General features: G+C 46.3%; 1 non-coding gene across 1 annotated transcript; it reads left to right on the top strand.

Annotated features, from left to right (window-relative positions):
- The first annotated feature begins 3,999 nt into the window (after positions 1-3,999).
- Positions 4,000-4,077, top strand: TRNAI-GAU (transfer RNA isoleucine (anticodon GAU)). The gene has a single exon. It is a non-coding gene; the product is annotated as a tRNA-Ile (tRNA).
- Positions 4,078-19,760: the final 15,683 nt, after the last annotated feature.

Below are 19,760 nucleotides of genomic sequence, written 5' to 3'. Positions count from 1 at the left end.
CATTAAAAATAAAAGCCCGTCACAGTTTCAGGACATGCTTGCGCATTTTTGGGGTGCCACCAAGTTTTAAAGAGTTGAGCCAGTTCAATGGTGATATCACCAGACAAGCGTCGCCTAGGCAATGAAAGTAGTTGCCATGGAAACCCCAATGCTGTGCCCATCAGCTGCCTTACAATTTTGACAGTTCAGAAAGTGACTATTTAGGAATTTCAATTAGAGCAGAATACACACATTTAGTGAGCAAAAACGCTTAACAAGTCTATAGGAAATAATTTAGATTTGTTTTTTAATTGGAAGGCAAACCTCCTGAATATATTCTTTGTGTGGAAATGGTTTTCCGGAATAACGTAAAGGAAAAAAGACAAAAGTTCTTCTACCCCCTTTCCTTCCTTGGAAAGGAAGAAGGAGCCAAGAGTAAATAAGTTGTGAAAAATGATCAGCGGATTTTTTAAAAACAGGGTTGCTACGATATGCCAAGCTCCCTAAGTCAGAACTCATGTATATTATAAGGACAAAATGTTAGAGTTGTTTTTATGGACAGCTCCTCGTATTTGCACAGTCCTGGCAGGATATTCTTATTTCCTTTCTATGTTAAGGGAAATTGAGGCTCCTGAGGATGGGAAATGGGCCGCAAGCAGACGAGTGCTTGAGATTCCAAATCAGGACCAAACTCCAATCCCACTGGGCTCTGGGTGCTCATGGAGGACAGCTGCCCAAGTGACAGCAGTGACATCAACACATCCTTCAAACAGAAAGTCCAGCCCCATTCCAAAAAAAAAAGTAACAACAAAATTTAAAGCCATTTAAGAACAAAACTCAAATCTGTAACAACAGAAACAAGTCCTGTTATTAGAGAAAACCAATGTTAATAACAATAACTTGCACTGGTCAATACCACTATTAATACCAATACCAAATTAACTACTGAAAACAGCTTTGCTAGTTATGCATGGTTAGTCTCCTCCCTCAGATCCATGCTCTCTGGCCCCAGGGTCTGACCAAATGGGTTGCATCACCTGAACCTGCCCTCTGCTTCCAGTTGGTTTGGGAGATGGAGACAGAAGCAGGAGACCAGAGCGGGAGGAGAGAAAGGTCAGTGGTCTCATTTCCTCCACCCCTGCCTCCCCTCTTCCACAGCTCCAGCTTCAGACTGTTGATAACCTTGCTCATTTCTCCCCCTCCCATGACTCCTGAAACCTGCCATCACCTCTGTAAACAGTACTGACTTTCAGTCGCTTGTCAGTTAAAGTTTTTGTACCATCCGTGTCCTGCCCAGACCTGACTGTTAAAATAGCAAACATTTGTATAAATGCTTACTCTATCTTTGCCACTATTCTACACTTTATGGGATTAACTTTAATCTTTGCAATAACCTTGTGAGGTAGGTGCTATTACTATACCCATTTTACAGATGAAAGATTAAGGCAGAAACAAACTACTGAAATGCTTTTCACATCTATTATTTCCCTTTTCTTCACGAATCCCCTATGGGTAGGGGTGGGGAACACAATAGAGAAAAGTTAAAAGAGATCTCAAGGGCTCAACTACTCAAGAGCAGTCTTGCCTGTTTGCCCAGTGGATTTTTTTTCTCTTCACTCTGTTTTGTCACTTACCTCTGTTTTTTGCCAATGATATGTTTTTTAAATGTATTTTTATTTTTTAAACATAATTTTATTTGTTTTAGAAAGAGAGGAAGGGAGAGGGAAAGAGAGAGAGAAACGTTGACCACCGGTGACCAAGCCTGAAACCCAGGCATGTGCCCTGGCCAGGAGTCAAACCTGTGACCTCTCAAAACCCAAAACCACCTGGGCCGCACTGGCCAGGGCACGATGATGTGGTGTTAATCTCCAGATCTGGCTTTCTGCCAGCAGATCGCACTTGGAGAACCAGAGAGTGAAGATTTATTGCTTCCAATGGCAGAGAGAAGAGGGACCTCCTCGCCTCTTTTGGCTCATGGGTCCTCGCTCAGGTTGTATTTAGAATACAATAAGTGCACGAGGATGTTCAGTCCTGGCCCGGTGATGGAGGGGCCCTGTGATGTTTTTAATCAGGAAGTAAGAACTACTTTGTGATGCGGGGAATGGGAAAAGGGACGGGGCCGTTCTACTTGGAAATCTGTTAAAAGGTTTTAGAAGTTTCCATACCCAGAACAAGGACTGTGCCCACCGGCCCACCAATTATATCTTCTTGCCCCTTCCCCACCCCATGCCCTGCCACCTGAACCTCAGGCTGCCAGTTGCCCTTTTGGGAAATTTCCTTCTGCTTCTTTCCCATGGTTTTCTTGTTATCCCTTTTAATTAGATGTTGCCTTCTGGGAAAAGTGAAGGAGACAGAGAAACACACTTGCCAGGTGTGGCTTGTCCTGGGTCCATTGCTCCCTGTGGGTGGCCCTGGACACTTTTGTTAGTAACTAGAGGCACAATGAATGCAATTCATGCAAGGGGCTCGGCCCTCGCAGCCCTGACTTCGTCTGGAAGGTCATCCAGAAGGATGTCCGGAAGGTTGTTCGGCCATCAGGTCTAATTAGCATATTATGCTTTTATTACTATAGATAACAGGGGCACACTGCACAACCACTAAGGGCGAGCTACTATCCTGGGCATTGAAACAGAATGGAAACAACCAACAAAATTCCTGGCCTGGCAAGATGGTGAAGCAAAGAGGCATCTTGAAACAAAGAATTCAAACCAAACGGAACCAAAACCAAAACCAAATAAAAATGCACCCAAACATTCCTGTCCTGGAAAGATCATGAAGCTACAGTGGCATCTCCTGCGCTATTGTTCTCCCAGAGACTGGACACATAGAAAGTGCTTAATAGATAGTAAGTCAATGAGTGAGTAAACGATTAAATCTTTTATTCACAGATAAATGCAGCCTGTGGACAGATAAAATGACTGACAAGATATTGAAGAGGAAGAACTTGAGGCAGAGACCTACTGCCTGCTCCAGTGGAGGTCCTCCGGACTGCCTGGGAGAGGGCTGAGCTGGCCTCAGGCTCCTTCTGTGTCTGCAGCACTGCCGGAGGCTCATGTGGGAGGTCTGGCTGGGAGGTTGTAAATGTGGGAAAATCTCATTCACAGCACTGTGCTCCTCTCTCCAAATGGCTGGGAGCTGCCAGCCTGGGTCAGGATTCTTCTGCCCTCTTACAGAATCAAGGGTGAGGGGCTAAAAGGGGGTGGCCCACCTCTGAAGCAGGGGCAGTGTGGGGCATGCTACAGCTGTGTCCAAGGTCAATCCACAATGTATAGCCATGAGCTCAGCCTTCTACTTCTCTTAGTATCCTCTTTCTCCAGCGAAGAGGTCATATTTAGCCACCTTGTTTCATGGCCAACAACACCCTGGATCTGCCTCATTTATTTCAAAGATGGTAACAGAAAGCAAGAGACTCAGTGTCTCTGAGGCCTGGCCTTGCCCGGTGGTGGCTTCAGCAAACACTGTGTACCAATTGGTCTCACACAGGACTGACCGAGGCCCAGGAGGCTTGGGAGCCTCAGGGTGGACAAGGACCAGGGCAATGACTTTAAACTCAGGCCCATCTGGAGTTCCTCCATGGAGAGGAATGGTGTTGACCCAGGGAAATCCTGGCAAGGGATTGGACTAGATCAACCCTTCTTTCTTCAGCAAAAAGATGGGCATCTAGAGCTTCCCCTTGGTATAGGAGAGGTAGATAAAACGTATATATGTAGTCAGAAACATACTGCATTACTTTTGCAATTCATGCTGACCATGGGCCTCAAGTGCTCGCAGCTGTGTCATCAGACTTTGCACCTACCATCAAGTACTAAGATGCACCTGTCCATTCTAAACTGAATTGGGAAGAAAGGTCAATTAACCTTTACTTTTAAGCAATTTTAAGGCTTTTGAACTTAAACAGCAGCAAGACTTTTGGTTAAATGTACTTGGACATTTGCTGCTTTAAAACAAATTGCTTGCATTATTGCATCTGTGCCATTCAAATGTTTGTAATTACATAATGCATCAAAATATAACTTTATTGCCCTGGCCAGGTAGCTCAGTTGGTTAGAGCACTGACCTGATATGCCAAAGTTGTAGGTTCGATCCCCACTCAGGGCACATACAAGAATCAACCAATGACTGCATAAATAATTATAGCAACAACTTGATGTGCTCCCTTCCTTCCTCTCTCTAAATTAATTAATTAAAAAGAAGTAACTTTATTCCCAAAGTACATTCATATTCTGGTTCATGGTAACCCACAGCCCCCATGATGTAATTCAGCAAAGTTACCAGCCCCTTCACTTCCATGCAGAAACCAGTCACAGCCCAGTGCTACCAGGCTCTCTCATGGCAAAACAGGATTGAAACTGAGCCTGTCTGACTCCAAAGTGTGTGCTCATTGATTGAACTGCTGCATTGAAATTTTAGTTTCCTTCAGGAACATCTGGTAAACCTCATTCTTTAGTGTCATTATAATTCCATTCAACCAGCATTCTTTTTGCCACTGCTGTGAACCAGGCCCATGTTAGGTCAAGGGATATGGAGATGAGTAGCTCACAGTTTACTCAAGGAAACAGGCAGTCAAAGGAATATTTAGCAATAAGTCTTCATTCTTCATCCAATTTAACTTTGCTAAGAACATTCAAGACCCATATGAGAAACGTCTGTGGGAAAACCCACAGCATGCATACAAACTGTTGCCCAGTGCGGGCAAGTGAGTCAAGTAAATTTATATGAAGCAGAGAAAAAGAATTTCCTGGCCTTGTCTAATTTGTTTCACCAAGGTTTGTGCTCCACCTTTACATGTGATCCAGCAATGATTCCCATTCTCTGAGGGGGAACTCTTGATGTCAGTAGAATCATTATGGGACTGTTCTGGAATTTCCAAATCAGTCAATGGAAGAAGGACAGGCACTCAGCATCTGCTCTTTGCTGCCTTCAAGGACTTCAGCCAGATTGATTCCAGAGCCCCACCCTTCCTTCTGCAGCCTCTAACTTAGTTCTTGAGTAGGACCTGAAATAGGGCTGAATTATATTTTAACTTTTTACCTTAGAAAAATTTAAATCTATACATATAAAAACCCAAGTGACCGTTCGACCATTCGATCGGTCACTATGATACACACTGACCACCAGGGGGAAGTCGCTCAATGCAGGAGCTGCCCCCTGGTGATCAGTGTGCTCCCAGAGTGGGAGCGCCGCTCAGCTGACCAATGGGCAGCAGACGCTGGGCTCATGTCTGGCGAGCGCCGCTATGGTCCCACAAACCTCTCCCGCAGACACTCCCACTGCGTGCCCCTCCCCCATCTGGACCCAGACCAGGATCAGTACCAGCGGCATCAGAACTGAGTGCGAGCCTGCAGCCACTTCTCAGTCATGGGCACACTGATATCTCTCTTGAATGGGCATGCAGAGACTGCAGCGGAGTGGCAGCGAGCCTACTGAGTGGCAGTGGCAGTGGCAGTGGCAGCAGGCGCAGTGGGGCTGGGATGAGCAGGAGTGGTGCAGTGCCCACCCTACCTGCTGCTTTGAGCACTACTATATCTGCCAGTTTTGGCCTGATCCCTGCAGGCCAGGCCAAAGGACCCTACCAGTGCACGAATCTTTGCACCGAGCCTCTAGTATATACATAATTACAGAGAACAATTACCCCATGTACTCACTATCCACTACTCAGTTTCAATAATTATTATTATTGTACCTAATTAATTTCCCTTCCCCCTTCATTTTGCTGTTTTTGTTTGTTGAAGATATCATTTCACTCCTAAATACTTACAAGAGTTAACATTTTAAGTGGCAGTTAGACACAGGGACAGGGACCTGACCATGTGTGCTAGGTTCCCTGAGTGCCATTGGGAAAATCAATCTGGGTGGTGATTTTCACAATTCCTTCTTGGTGGTTCGTTTTAAGTTTGCTTGCAGGATCTGGTTTGTGCAGCTCCACTTAAGAATGAGCCACATAGCTTGTTTTGCTTTGGGAGAAAAGCAAAAGGAGCCAGTTAACATTTTGAATGAACAAAAGAAAAAAAACCCACAGTCAGATGTGCGTAACTAAAGGTCATTGAGCAAAGATGAACACAATTTAAAAACAGAGGGAAAGTTCCCAAACATTGAGATACCGTTCATTGTCCAGCACGTCCTGAGTTGCTCACCAACCATTGTCAGCGCTGAATCACAGATTTTCAGTACGAAAAAGGACTTTGGAGACTGTTTGACTCAACAGAGGATGTTATTAAGATCCAGAGATATGTTCCCTTAAGAAAATTACTTAATCACACAGCTTGCTTTCTGATGCAGAAGCTTGAGTAGTTCGCCACTCTATACACTGCATCCAAATGCTGACGACAACACTGAGATGGCGAGTGATCTTCTGGAGAACTTGGTAGAGGGTGAGCCTCACCCTAAGCCTCTTTAACTGCTGAAGTTATCTTCAAGGAAAACATGTGCTCCGTCTGTAACCAATCCATAGTAGGTTGGCACTGCATACCTACTAGATCAGAGCACAGACCTGTCTGTGAAATAGGGAAATTACCCATTTCAAGGAAAAGGCATGGTTAGGTCAGAGGTGGGAGTGGGGCCATGATGAAGTGGAGGGCCCGAGCCTCTTCCTCTCTCCCACACACCTCTCCTTCCCCCTCCTCCTCCCCTCCCCACCTCTCCAGGAAAAAGGCAGGCCTTGAAAGACATCACTCTTTCTCCGCTGGTGGAAAAATAATTCCAGGCATGTATCTATGTATGGTAGGTAAGGTGCAGCATCTACAAAGATGAAAGGAAATAGGCTCCCTCTATATAAAACATTCACAGGTTTGGGTATGCCCCCAGCTGTAAGAAATCACCTATGCAAGCTCCGTAGCCTCACTCGCTTCTGTGCCTCCAAGTTTGTACCATGCCCATTTTAATTACAGGACCTTTCATGTGTTCATAAAGGTGTGGCAGCACCTGGACGTCCCCTAGAGCAGATGGTACTGATGCAGGAACGTGAGCCACCCTAAGCCCCTCTATGCGTGGGGTACTGGTGGCCACTACTGAGAAAAGAAAAATAGCTCTCTATAATATGGGTTGTTGAACATTATGGACTACCTCAGAATGAGTTCAGTTCTCTTCTGTGACTGACCGTAATTCACGACCGCAGTTCCTCTACTAGATAGACATTTTTGAAGTTGCCAGCAGACCAGAGATAGGTCCAGCCTGGCATCTCTCACGGCATTTCTCCCTGAATTAGTCCAGATCCCGAAGGGGCAAGGTGCCGTTTGTGACCTGTTCCAGGGAACACTCTTCACCCTGAAAACCAAGCCTCAAATATCCTCGGCTTGCCACCTCCAGGGTAATTAGAGGGAGGGAGTAAATCACACCCTGAAAAACAGCCCTGAGTGCTTAAGTGTGTGTCAGTCAGCGAGACTGGCATCTACACAGAGTGGAGGGGACCTAGGGTTTGCGTTACACACACACCCCATGAGATCATTAGGACTACTTCAAGACCAGGGCTTTCAGGGTAGCCACCGCCCCTCCCTTTTGCCCAAGTAAATTCAATCAGATTCAACTGGGAGCAAATTAGGGAGGCAAAATAAAGCACACATACTGAAAACCAGCAAGAATCTCTACTGTCTGCTATTAGAAAAATTAGAGACCATTTAACAACACAAGACCATTTTGTGTTGGAAATAAAAGGGGCCCTGAATGGAGAGGGCCAGGCTGGAGCGGAGGGCCAGCGTCCAGGTGAGATCAAGTGTGGATCAAGAGGCTGGGCTCACAGAGTCCTTATTAGCTGATGAGGGGAGACTGCCCGGCAAACCAGAGGTGAGAAAATTGGCCAAGCACCAACTTTCCAAACTTATGGCATGTTTTCTCAAGTAGACTTACTTGTATAATTTCCCATGTAAGAGGAAAAATAGCTTTGGCAGCATTTTCCAAAAGACTGGCACTGTGTCAATTTCAGTCCTTTAAAACTTAGAGTTCTAATGGGGCATCCGTGACTGAAGTCCTGGAGGCTAGCCTTTAAAAGAAAAAAAAAAGAAAAAACAAATATACATATTTTTTTCTTCCCTATTTCCTTTGGGACCTCATAGTCACACCTCATATATTAAGATTCTAATTTGTTTAACATCAAGGTGCTGAGCATAAAGGCACCACTAAACACTGATGGATAGGGTAGCTACTGGGGAGCAATAAATAGGGGTGGGGGCTGTGCACAGACAGAGAAAAGTACACAGATGATTTTCATTTCCTAACAGGCATTCTGCCTGGAAACCTGTATAGAGACCTGAAATATGTATTGCTCTAAGGACTATGAATATTTAAAATGTCATCTTAAATTAGTAAGCGTCTTTAAATCTTCACTCTTTTGTCACGTTTTAGTAATGTTTATTACACACCATAAATCTTATTCAGATTCACACAAATGGAGCCCCTAGCCACGAGGGAGACAAGCACTTCTCACTGATCTGGAATTCCAGAGCAGTGGATGACATCAAATATCATGACTGAAAAAAAGAAACTCTCCAGAGAAAACCGGTTTGGGCAGAAGGAACAGAGACTTCTGACCTCCCCTGGTGAGAACAAAAGGTCACTCTCCCTAAAATGCTGTCCGGTGTTTTTAGGGGTTCAAATAAATGGTCACATTCCTAATGAAATTTTAAATAAGCCCTGTCAGATATGCCTGCATTTTAAATTGATCTCAGGAGGCACGGGAATAGTGAATAAAATAAGTTGGACTGTTATAAAAATGTGTTAATACAGTACCCCCCAAAGAAGCACATTGTGAAGCTGCAGGGCTATCTGCAGTGTGACCTCAGTGGGTACAAGGACAAAGGGTGGCGTGAAAAACAGGCCTGGGGGGGCTGTTCCCGGACTTCTGGACTTCAGAGACCAGTCACACCTCTTGTAAATTTCAGGGGCTGACATGTGGTTGACAGCTTTTTATTTTTCCAAATAAGGACATTTTTAAAAAATGGTATTTACCACTATTTGCATACTCTAAACAGAGTTTTGAAAATCGAGTAAGCTTGGCTTCAGGGAAAACTTACTTCATGGTCCTTTATTTTCTCACTTTATGGTACAATTTTGGAATGCAGACCATCACTTCGGAATTGCTTTAAGCTTCAGGGTGACCTCCGTCCATCCCAGTGAGATCAATATTTCAGAGAGCTATTGCCACCGTGCACCTTGCTTACATGCCCCAAGAGGCATCAGTTTGCTGGTGAAAGGAGTGTGCAGCTTGAATACGTAGGCGTTGGGTACAGCGACCCATCGGCGTCTGTTCTTCCAGGGAGGTCAGAGATGGTGGAGACAATGGCTGGCGAGGCACTCTGGATTAAGACAGTCCTCCCTGACTGTTGGAAAGTCCCTCCACTTTCAAGTTTTAGTGTAAGAGACACTACTCTTGTACATCCGTCCTGACCAACGCCCTCCGCCCTGGATAGAATGGAATAATGGTTGGCAAACTTGGCCGATCAGTGGAACAATGTAGAAAGCATTTAAAAATGCAATTTTGGGTCCCAACTCTGGAAATTCCAATTCGGTGGCTCTGGGTGTACCCTGGACTTTTCAAAACAAGACTGGATGATTCTGAAGCCTGGGCTGTGGACCACAGTGGAAAGCTTGTTCTCTCCCAGGCTCCCGTATCCAGGACAGATGTGGCATCACATCCCTCACAAAATTTAGGGCACATTCTAGATTGCTTTTCTTCCTTGGCAACTGTCCCTACACCAACACACACACACACACACTCATGTTAGCTTCCACGATAGCTGATGTAATGCCTGGCACTCCATAGGGACTAGCTAAATCAGTCTCTATGCAATGTGTATCAGTGAATGAGTTTTTTTTTAGCTCTAAAATCCTGTATTTCTCCCCTGCCCATCGATAAGCAGTGAGTCTAAAATAGAAAGTTTAGACTCACAAAGGATGATGAGTAGGGAGCCAGGAGGCTGTGATGTTACAGAAAGATCTGGGATTGAGTATGGCCTGCACCACTAGAACTAGGAAACCATGAGCCACACACTTTAATTTCCTTAGAACTAAAATTCAATGAATAGGCAAACATAATTTTCTTTCGAAAATTAGAAACTGGCTTACATGTTTCTTAATTCGTAAGTCAAGGAATTATACAATTTTAAGGAAAACACAATTGCAGCCTAAAGGGCTAGGCCCTAAATTAGTCTTTTTTGATTACTCTTAAAAACCAAAAAGGTCTTTGGGTTTTTTTTCCCTCTACTTCCCACTGACACAATCCATTCCCTCCCTGATGATGTGGTTAATAGAGAAATTCTTCACAAGACTTTACCTGAGTTCTTATTAAATATCTTTCTTTAAAACCTATATCTTGTGACCGATATTACCAGCTGTTACTAAATCAGCTGACAATCTAAACAAATAAAAAGAAAACAATAAAAGCACTAGTCAAGAAATTAGAAGCCAAAATGGTCATTATTTTTAAAAGATGAGAAATTTTAAGACTCCCCCTAGCATTCAACATACATCCGGACTGTAATATGAACATTGCCTTCACTTAGCAGAATATTTTCAGTGTAAACTGAAGTTAATACAGATTGGTGTCAACTACCACCTGTCAGATGATGCTGGAAATCATGTCACCATGAGAAATGGACCACGGGAAATAAATAACCTCCAAAGTGGTAGTCTGCAAATATTGACACGCAGGGCCAGGATTCCACATGAGTGATAGAAAACGTGGCACAGACATCAGCGTGAGGGCTTGCACATTTATGTATCCTGGATGATCCGCTTTTCATAAATCTGCTTAGCACTAATGACTAGGATGCATTTTTAATAAATTAATTTTGAATAGATGGTGCTCTGGAGGGAAGTTGGGACTTGCCTTCATGTTATTAATAGTTAAAATGGAAGCATCAATTTAGGATCACATCTGCTGCTGTTGTCACAGAGAGTCCAACCAAGATGACCCCCCCTGGCAGATGACCCTGATCACACTGCAGATCTGTGTAGTCCTTAAAACTCTGCAATGGTTTTCCACAGACATTATCATTTTTGACAAATGATCCATTGCGTTTGGAGTATCTGTTTTAAGCTGTTTATCCTTTAGTCATGTCAACAATGGTCTGATCCACTCACTTCCTTTGTGTGTTTCTCTCTGCAGACCTGCAAGGCAGCTGAGCGGGGCTGAGGGAAGCACTGTCTGTGACCAGATGAGGGAGACGGTTTAACAGGGACTTAGGGGGCCCGGTCCACATGCCCGTTTTATCCGACTGACCTAAAAAGAAAAGTCTGCACCAATGCTGTAGGTTAATCCCTAAGATCCCAAATGCTCAAACATAATGTGTACATGAACGGCAGCACTTTTCTAGGTCACCATGCCTAAAACTGGGTGACGCCAGAGCCAGAAGTGGTAAGAGACTTGGATGGGTCGCCGAAGTTGATCCATGACACCTTTCCTGTAGACAGGACCTACGAGGGTGTCCTGAGACCTAATTTCCTGTGGTTAGAACAATGCAAACCCCCAGAGGACAAGGCTGTTTCTGCTGAGTCGAACCTGGAATAGCGCAGGGTGCACTTAGTAGGTCCTCGGTACATTTGTGTTCAAGAAATGATTAAACAAATGGATTCTGTGGTTTCTGCTACAAGCAAAATCGCTTCGTGCTATTTTATTTCCCGGCGTCATAGTCAGTCTGTCCCCTTCTTTGCAGTGACCGATCTTCTCAGACAACTTGGACTGGGGTGATAATTACCACTTGCCTTACATAAATAAGAGATAATTGTTTTCCTCACGTTGACCAAACTCTTAGGCATATCCAGGGAACGTTTTCTGCATACACATGATGGCCCCATAACATCACCATCAGCCTTGTACTGAAACTTAATGACTATTTCATAAAATATTGAGACCTAAGACTGGCACTTAAAACAAGATTATCCTTTTCTTTTCCCTTAAAACCGCTGCCTATTAGATCACTGCCAGACCTCAGTAATGTTGCGAAATAAACCCGCAAACACTCCGAGATCAGAGTGACACAGCCTGCCTGGCTCCCACACTGGCGGGCTGGTGGCTGGTTGCTTATTGCACCCATTAGCATGAGTTAATGAGTAAGCATTCCCTTCCCTGTCACATTCCTCTCCTGTTATTAGCCAAAACCTGAACTTTAGCTTAATTGCAGAAGCCAGCCCGCCCCTGGCAGATGAGGGCATGGACTTCATTGTTGTGATTGCATCCAAAGTGCTAATTGGGGGGACCCTGACAGATAACATGCCCCGGCACAGCAGAGAGCAGTAGGTGGGGTGCTGGGATGCATGCGATTCGGAGATGAAAAACTGCATCTTCAAAAGCCCCGAGGACCCGATTTTCCTCACACTTGCTGGGCTGTGCACACCAAACCAGATTTCCAAGTACAAGAGGATCTTACACATCTAGCTTCTCCCATTTGACTTCAGTCCCTCACCAACTTCTGTGAATTTGGGATTGATCATTTCTCTAACTCCGAGTAAACTCCCCCCTCCCTGCAGCTCCCCTGAGTTCCCCGCATCTCTTCGGAAGCTTCTCTTAGTCTCTCCAGAGAGTCTGCTTTCTTTTGCGTGGAGCCAACTGGAGAATCAGAAATATTTGAAAAGGAAAAACATAGGTTGTTGTGTCTGCAGCTCTAGTGTCTGATTTTTAAATTGTGTTAAAAACTCTTTTGTATTTGCTGGCACTTTGGCTTTGGAATACTTGGGATCTGGCCACTTTCTGTATCTAATGTACAGGCTCTATTGCTGACCATTTCTCTATGCTCCCATTTCTTTATCTTAGAATGAATATAATCACGCCCTGTGTCCACCCGCTGCCTGTAGCAATTAAGATTTTTTTTGGCTGCAAATGACAGTGGACAGCCCAAGCGGGTTCAGCAAAAAAAGAGATTCTTGACTCATATAATTGAAAAGACTGGGAAAAGGGTTGGTTTCAGACATCACGATTCAGAAGCTGAAGTGTCATGGGCCCTTGTTTTTCTCCTACTCTCAGTTTAGCGGTGTTCTCCTCAGAGCTGTTTCATTCTTAGTTGGGATCTCCCTTGGGGGTGGGGGTGTCAGTGGATTGGGCTGTGCCCACAGGGCCTTCCTCTGAGCCTCCTATCCAATGGAGAGAAGAGAAAGTGCAATTCCTGGACTTGAGTCTCATTGACCTTGACAGGACAGACTTGGGTCATGTACTCTCCTCTGAACCAATCACTGGGGACAGCATGCTGGTGGAATATGCTGATTGGATGATCCTAGATTACATGCTTCCCTCCCAGATGGAGCCTGGGTTGGTCTTCTGTATGAGAACAATAAAATGAGAGTGTTGGGTAGGGGGCTGTCCAAATAAAATTGGGGTGGGAGTGGGTACTGGGTGGCATAAACAACAGATAGCCACTAAACTGTGCCAGAAAAAGGAGCAATAGCTGAGCACTTTGAATTGCTTTAATTAAAAAGCTGAATGAACTTACAAGATGCAGCAAAATTTTCTTTTTTACAACTTTGACATGGAGCAGTAGAAGTAGCATGTCGTCTGAACTAAGTGTTATCTGGCATTGGTCTGAGTGAGAGTGTTATGACTCAATTGATATAATGTGACAAAACTAAGTTCAAACTGAGAATATGTTCCTGCCAGACTGAGGTCTTTCTTTGCAACTTTGTATTTTCCAGTTACGGGCTGTTGTAAGAAATGAGTTTGTTGTAATAAATTGATCAACGTTGCCTTGTCTTCTGTTGTTCTTGCTTACTATGGACTTCGGGAAGAAGTCAATTAGAGAAGTTCTTTAGCCAGTATCATAATGAGTGATGGGAGCATTTACATGATTGCTAATGGCTGAGTTTACACGATGCCTCAAAGCATCAGTGGGGATGTTTGGCAGTAGCACATTATGACTGTGATTATCACTATAAATTAAGTTTATGTTGATATAATTAGCAGTTAAAAGCTAAAGTAATATTTATACTGATACAAGTTCTATCGAAACCCTATTAGTGCAAACAGACTGTGAATGTTGATACGTTGGGAATAATTTGATCTTGCAGGCATATTTTCCTAGAAGTGAGATATCCTATTGGGATATAGTTGGCCAAATTGCTTTGCAGGTTCAGAGTCCACAACTTAGCCAAGCAGTCCTCACCGAGGGTACACATGACCCTCCTTCGTAGCTCTGGCCTTGAACCACCCAATCTGGAAAGAGAGAGGAGGAGCTGAGGTGGAAGTTAATGTCTAGATAACCAACTGTGAATACAGACCAGCAAGAATGAAGACAGGGTCTGGCCAGTTGTGGCTCATTTGTCACAAGGGCCACTGGGCAGGAGGATGAGTTGTTTCATTACAACAGCATGGTCTTGCCCATCTGGCATGACTCAGTGGTTGAGAATGGACCTATGAACCAGGAGGTCACAGTGCAATTTTTGGTCAGGGCACATGCCCAGGTTGCGAGTTTGATCGCCATTGGGGGAAGAGAGGGGTGAGTGCAGGAGGCAGCTGATTGGTGATTCTGTCTCATTGTTGATGTTTCTCTCTCTCCCTCTCCCTCTCCCTTCCCCTTTGAAATCAATAAAAATATTAAATTTTTTTTAAAAAAGAACTTAGTCTTCCTTGAGAAACACTGTCTGGGGCCAAGAATCATGGACTGTAGGCTTTTTTCTCTGTTTGGAGGTGGGGGATTGAAGGATGTGCTGCACCTCGAAGTCACCAGCATCAGAACTTAGAATACTATCTAAGGCTGCCAAGCCTCTCTGGTTTCTTCTTCACATGCTACGTTTTACTTGTACTTCCCTAATCCATGAGGCTACCCAATGTGGGTGGGCTTTTCTCTACTGTAAGGAAGCAGGGTGGAGTGGGATACGTGACCTTTGAGAAGCCTCAGTGCTATTAAGGGGGGCGGGGGTCAGATCTGAGGCTGGCTGCCTCTGTGGCCATTCTGCCCCTGAAGTATTCATTGTCAGCAACATTGAGTCATGTAGCATGAATTTTCGAGGACCTACCATCTGCCGGGCACTTTTCTATACACCAGTGACCTGAACAGGCACAGACCTCTGTCCCGTGGGAGCCTATCTTTCAGTTTCTCTTGGAAAGTGTGTGATGCAGCGAGGAATCCTTGAATGCCTGTTGCAGGCTTGCTCAGAGCTCCGCCCATGAGTCTGCTTGGGTCAACATGCTCTCTAGAGGTGTCCACAGTGGGCTTATATCTCTCCTTCCTGCAAAAATTGGGGGTGCTAGCTACTTAGCACTTTGAATACAAAAAGGGAGGCAGTCGGTAGCTTGCAGTCGGTAGCTTTTGCAAATTAAGGGAAATAGCAAATGGTTGTGACAACTGGCCTTCAGTCTCTTCTTGGGGCAAGAAAAGTCATTTATTGTGACTCTGATGGAAAGAGAAAGAGAGATGACTAGCGTCCGAAACCCTGGATGCAGCCTTGCCCCCTCCCTCCGCTTAGGTTACTAATGGAGCCACAGCTCCTGAGGACCTATTAGGACCTTCCACACCAGGCAGGTTCTGTGCTTCATCTCACTTCACCCTCACAGAGGCCCTAACGCAGTGGGCACTGTAGGTAATTTCTAAACGAGGAAACTGAGGAGAGGCTGGTTAATGCGCCCACATGGATTCTACAGTATTTGCTGGGATGGGAATCCGACCCTGGCCTGTCTCACCCCACAGCCGGGCTGCCTCTGGCCCTCCTCACCTGGGCGGGGGAACTCGGGGAAAATGGTGAGCAGCCACCCTGCCCTCCTCCACCTCAGGGTGCAGTTCCCCCGAAAAGGACACAGGTGGTGACGACTTCAATGGGAACCAAAGAGGGAACGGAGAGGCGAGACCGGTTGGAAGGGGATTTCCCTTTCCTGCTTTGGAAAAACTGTGGGTGCTAGAGGGTCCCTAACGTGATATGAAAAAGTACTTCCCCCTACCCCCCAAGACAGAGGAAGTAAAAAGGAACAGTTGCAGGTGTTTACTAGTAAGAATAACTAAGGAAATGAACAGCAGCCAGGCTGATGTGGCTCAGTGGTTGAGCGTTGACCTATGAACCAAGAGATCACAGTCTGATTCCGGTCAGGGTACATGCCCGGGTTGAAGGTTCAATCCCCAGTAGGGGGTATGCAGGGGGCAGCTGATCGATGATGTTTCTCTCTCATCAGTGTTTCTAGTGCCCTATCCCTTTCCCTTCTTCTTTCTAAAAAAGAAAAAAGAAAATGAATTCGGGGAAGATGTCGATTTCTAATATCTTAAGATTTATCCAACCCAGCAATATCTGAGGGAGGAGCTTGGTGTTAGAGATCATGGGTGCTGGGGCAGAGCAGGTTTTCTGCTCCCTCTTGGGGGACCTGGGTGAGCCTGGGAGGAGGGGAGGGAGGAGTGGAGGGTGGGGAGGGAACATTCATTCTTGGGCTCTAAGGAGCTGGCAAGGAGTGGGACTGCCAGGCACCTTGGAGCACTGCCTAGGCAATATTTGTTGACGTCATTTTCTCCTAATTAAGCTTCTTTTAAAAATAAGAGTGTTTGTAAGGGAGAAATGAGCAGGGGGGGTGGTCCATCGTAGGTAATGATGGGGGGTCACAGCTAGTGAAGCATGACCCCATGCCTCCCTTATGTTCCATCATTTGCTAAAAGTAACAACTGTGCTTCCTGCATGAGGATTAGAATTTTCTGGAAGACTGTGGAAAGCCCAGCTGCAAAGACCATCAGCCAGTGCTAATTCCCTCCTGGTCTGGACTCACCTGATCCTCTCTAACACTCAGGCACACTCTGCCTCCACCTTCTCTTGGCCAAAGGCACACCTGTGGTCAGAAGGACTGAGACGGAGAGCTGGGGGCCAGGCCCCGCTGTGCCACCAACAGACTGTGAGGTGGCTGCGGACGGGCCACCTGGTGCTTCTAGCAGGTGAGCTCTCCCCACAGTCCGTTCTGTTCAGTTCTAACGGCCACAGTGTTAAGTGACACACACCCTTGTGCCATTACACGCACACACTAGACACACACACACCTTTTCTGAGTGCCCAAGTAAGTGGACAGACTTATTTTCAAGGTGGAAATTAAAGGCTCAGACCACCCTTTCTCTAAAGTCTGCTGGGACTCCCCTTTCTTTGGGCACCTCCTGGCCGGGAAAGGGAGCGGGCGGGGCTTGCTGGAGGGGAGTGTGGTGTGTGAGCACTGGCCGCCAGCCCTGTGCCTCCCTCGCCTACACATGTGTCTTTGGTGAAGCCACGGGGTCTCTCAGGCCTCAGGCTCCTTCTCAGTAACGTGGAGGAACAGTGGTCCCTGGCTCACAGGCTTTGGTAGGGCTGACTGCGCTAATACTTAGGATGCTCCTAGAACAGGGGGAAAAGGCTATGTGTTGGCTGTCCTTACCTCACCCAGCCACTTCTGGGTGAGCCCCTGACTTCCCTTCAGCCAGGATGCCCTCTCTTCGCATCTCAGCTCTTGGTCCTGTCGACTTCGGCCAAGAAACTGTACTGAGGACAATCCTTGGAAATTTCTAGCAGAAGTCTCCTTTCCCGCTCTGCGGTGGCAAAGTCACATTTTCGGTTTCAAACACAAACAAAAGGACCAGTCCAAACCTCCCCCTGAAATCACTTGGAAGCAGACATTGAGGCCTGGGGGTGATTTATGGGTGATGTATGGTTTGGGTCTGAGCTGTCCTCCCCAAGAATAACCGCAGAGGAGGAAGGGCTGTGGCTGGCAGGAGATTCTGATGCAGAAGTTTGTGCTGAAGGTGGTCTTACTGTCACCAGAACCGGGGGGTTTTAGCCCATCCCAGAACCCCCCCGAGAAAGGGCTGGGCCAGGCGCCATCTGCAGCTGCTTTGCTATTTGGATAATCAGTTGGTCAATTCATTAGGGCTGAGCCCCACGGAGAGTGGGATTTTGTACTGGGAAGAGGAAAAGTGCCCAGAGTCCGTTTCCAGGTTGGATTTGTACTCCTTGACTGTCATTTGCTACTATTCCTGGAAAAAAATAGTTTATCGATTGCCGGGTCTTCCTTTGATGGTGTTTTCTGTAAGCTTACAAATAAATTAGGTTTGCACCCAGTCTTACCTTACAGACACACACCCCAAAATACACCCCACCTCCAACAAATTGTTTACATGCTAAGGCCGCGTGTTCTATCAAGGCTTCAGTTTATTTTAACATAAAAATAATAAATTCTTCCAAAAGAGGTATTTAGAGTGGAAATGCGGCTGGGCCCCTTAATTGTGACATGCTGCCAGGCACGGCTTTGACACGGAGAGATAAGGTGCCTGGGGGCTGGATGCCACGCGTCAGGATGACGGGATGGGACGGGAGGGGCCGCTGAGCTCAGACGCTGGGCCTGGGCCCAGGGGTCTCACATTAGCACTGTAATCAGCAGCACGGAGCCATGTGTCCTGGGCTCGTCAGAAACAACATGTTGTAAAACTTGTTTCATGGCACTGACATTGTCCTGGTGTTTATGGCCTGTGCTCTGGCTGATTTCCTGCCTCCCAGGTGGCTTCTGAGTCTTTGTTTGACTCTGTGGCACGCTGTTCGTGTAGGTGCTTAGAGTCTGAGTGTTAGAGGTGGAAGGAATCTCAAAGGTCATCTCATTTCTAAAAGCCTGACTGCAGGCTGCAGGGAACAGGGGCCCAATGGGGACAACCCAGCAGCCTTGGTTTCTCTGACTCTTGCCCCCTTGCTCATGTAAGATCACCAACAAAGCCCCCCCGGACCCCATCTGTTAGCTACTCCTCATCTAGCCATTGTCTTCCTCTCCAGTCACCCCCACTTGGTGATAAGCTGCCCCACACTCCCTGGGAAATGCCCACATGGCTTGGGATACTTAAGTGGGATCTCTTTCCACTCCTCCCTCTCTAGTCACCTGGGAACATGGATCACAGGGTGGGCGTGTGCCCTGTGCCCCTTCACAATGACAGGTCCCTCTCTGTATCGCACTGCTGAGTGAGCTGACGGAACTACCAAACTGCAAGGCTGTGAGCGGTGGGTTGGGCAGCAGCCTGCTAGCACACTGACTCTTGTCTCCATCCCTTGCGCACTGGCTAACCTCCTGCCTTCTCCTCAGTTCAAAACAAAGCCTATGCAAGTCAGACTCTGCAAATCGGATCATTCTGGACTTGTCTACCAGTAATTATACATGCCACGCTCTCTGTTTGGTTAAAAATAGCATTCCTTTAACACCAGTAGGCAGTCCAAGGCCCAGAGGTTGAAATGTAATTCTAGGTGTCAGAAACATCTTTATTTTTTGCCCTGCTTTCACTATCCTTTTCCCTAAGGCTTTGGTAGCTCGAAGTGCAGGGATGAGAATTAGATACCTGTGCCACCTGCTGAGTCAGGTCTCCCCTCTCTGGGTCTCCCGGCTCTCCCTCCTCTGCCCAGATGGATCTCAGGGGACCAGCACACTCTGGAAGTATCTCCTAAGTTCTCCAACGCCTCAACTCCTCCCTGCATGCGGAGGAGGGGGCACCTGGCATCTCTGAACTCTGAGGATCTGCTATGGGATTCTTGCCAGGTTCTGATCACTCCGTAAAATGGAAAACATGTCACAACTGATGATGATGAAGAGAGATTGTCCCAGAAGACACTGGCTGTCTGTCAGAAGTGCTGGTGCTGGGGACATAGCCCATGGGTTGAAGTGAACCAGGCGATGGAGGTGGGGAGGAGGCAGATGGATGTGACTTCACATCCCAGCATCAGCACTCAGGAGGAGTACAGTCTTAGGCAGGACACTTCTCTGAGTGTCAGTTTTATCACCTGTAAAATGGAGACAACACCTCTGCTCCAGGGACATCCTAGAAATTAGGTGGCACATACTCGCACAGCCCTGTTCACAGCAGCATTAATTGCAGAAGTCAAAAGGTGGAAGCAAC

The sequence above is a fragment of the Myotis yumanensis genome, unplaced genomic scaffold (assembly GCF_028538775.1).
Source record: "Myotis yumanensis isolate MYYU_CA2020_CCGP unplaced genomic scaffold, mMyoYum1.0.hap1 SCAF_2, whole genome shotgun sequence".
Classification (NCBI taxonomy): domain Eukaryota; kingdom Metazoa; phylum Chordata; class Mammalia; order Chiroptera; family Vespertilionidae; genus Myotis; species Myotis yumanensis.
The sequence above is the reverse complement of the archived record's forward strand: the minus strand, read 5'-3'. Positions and strand labels throughout refer to the sequence as shown.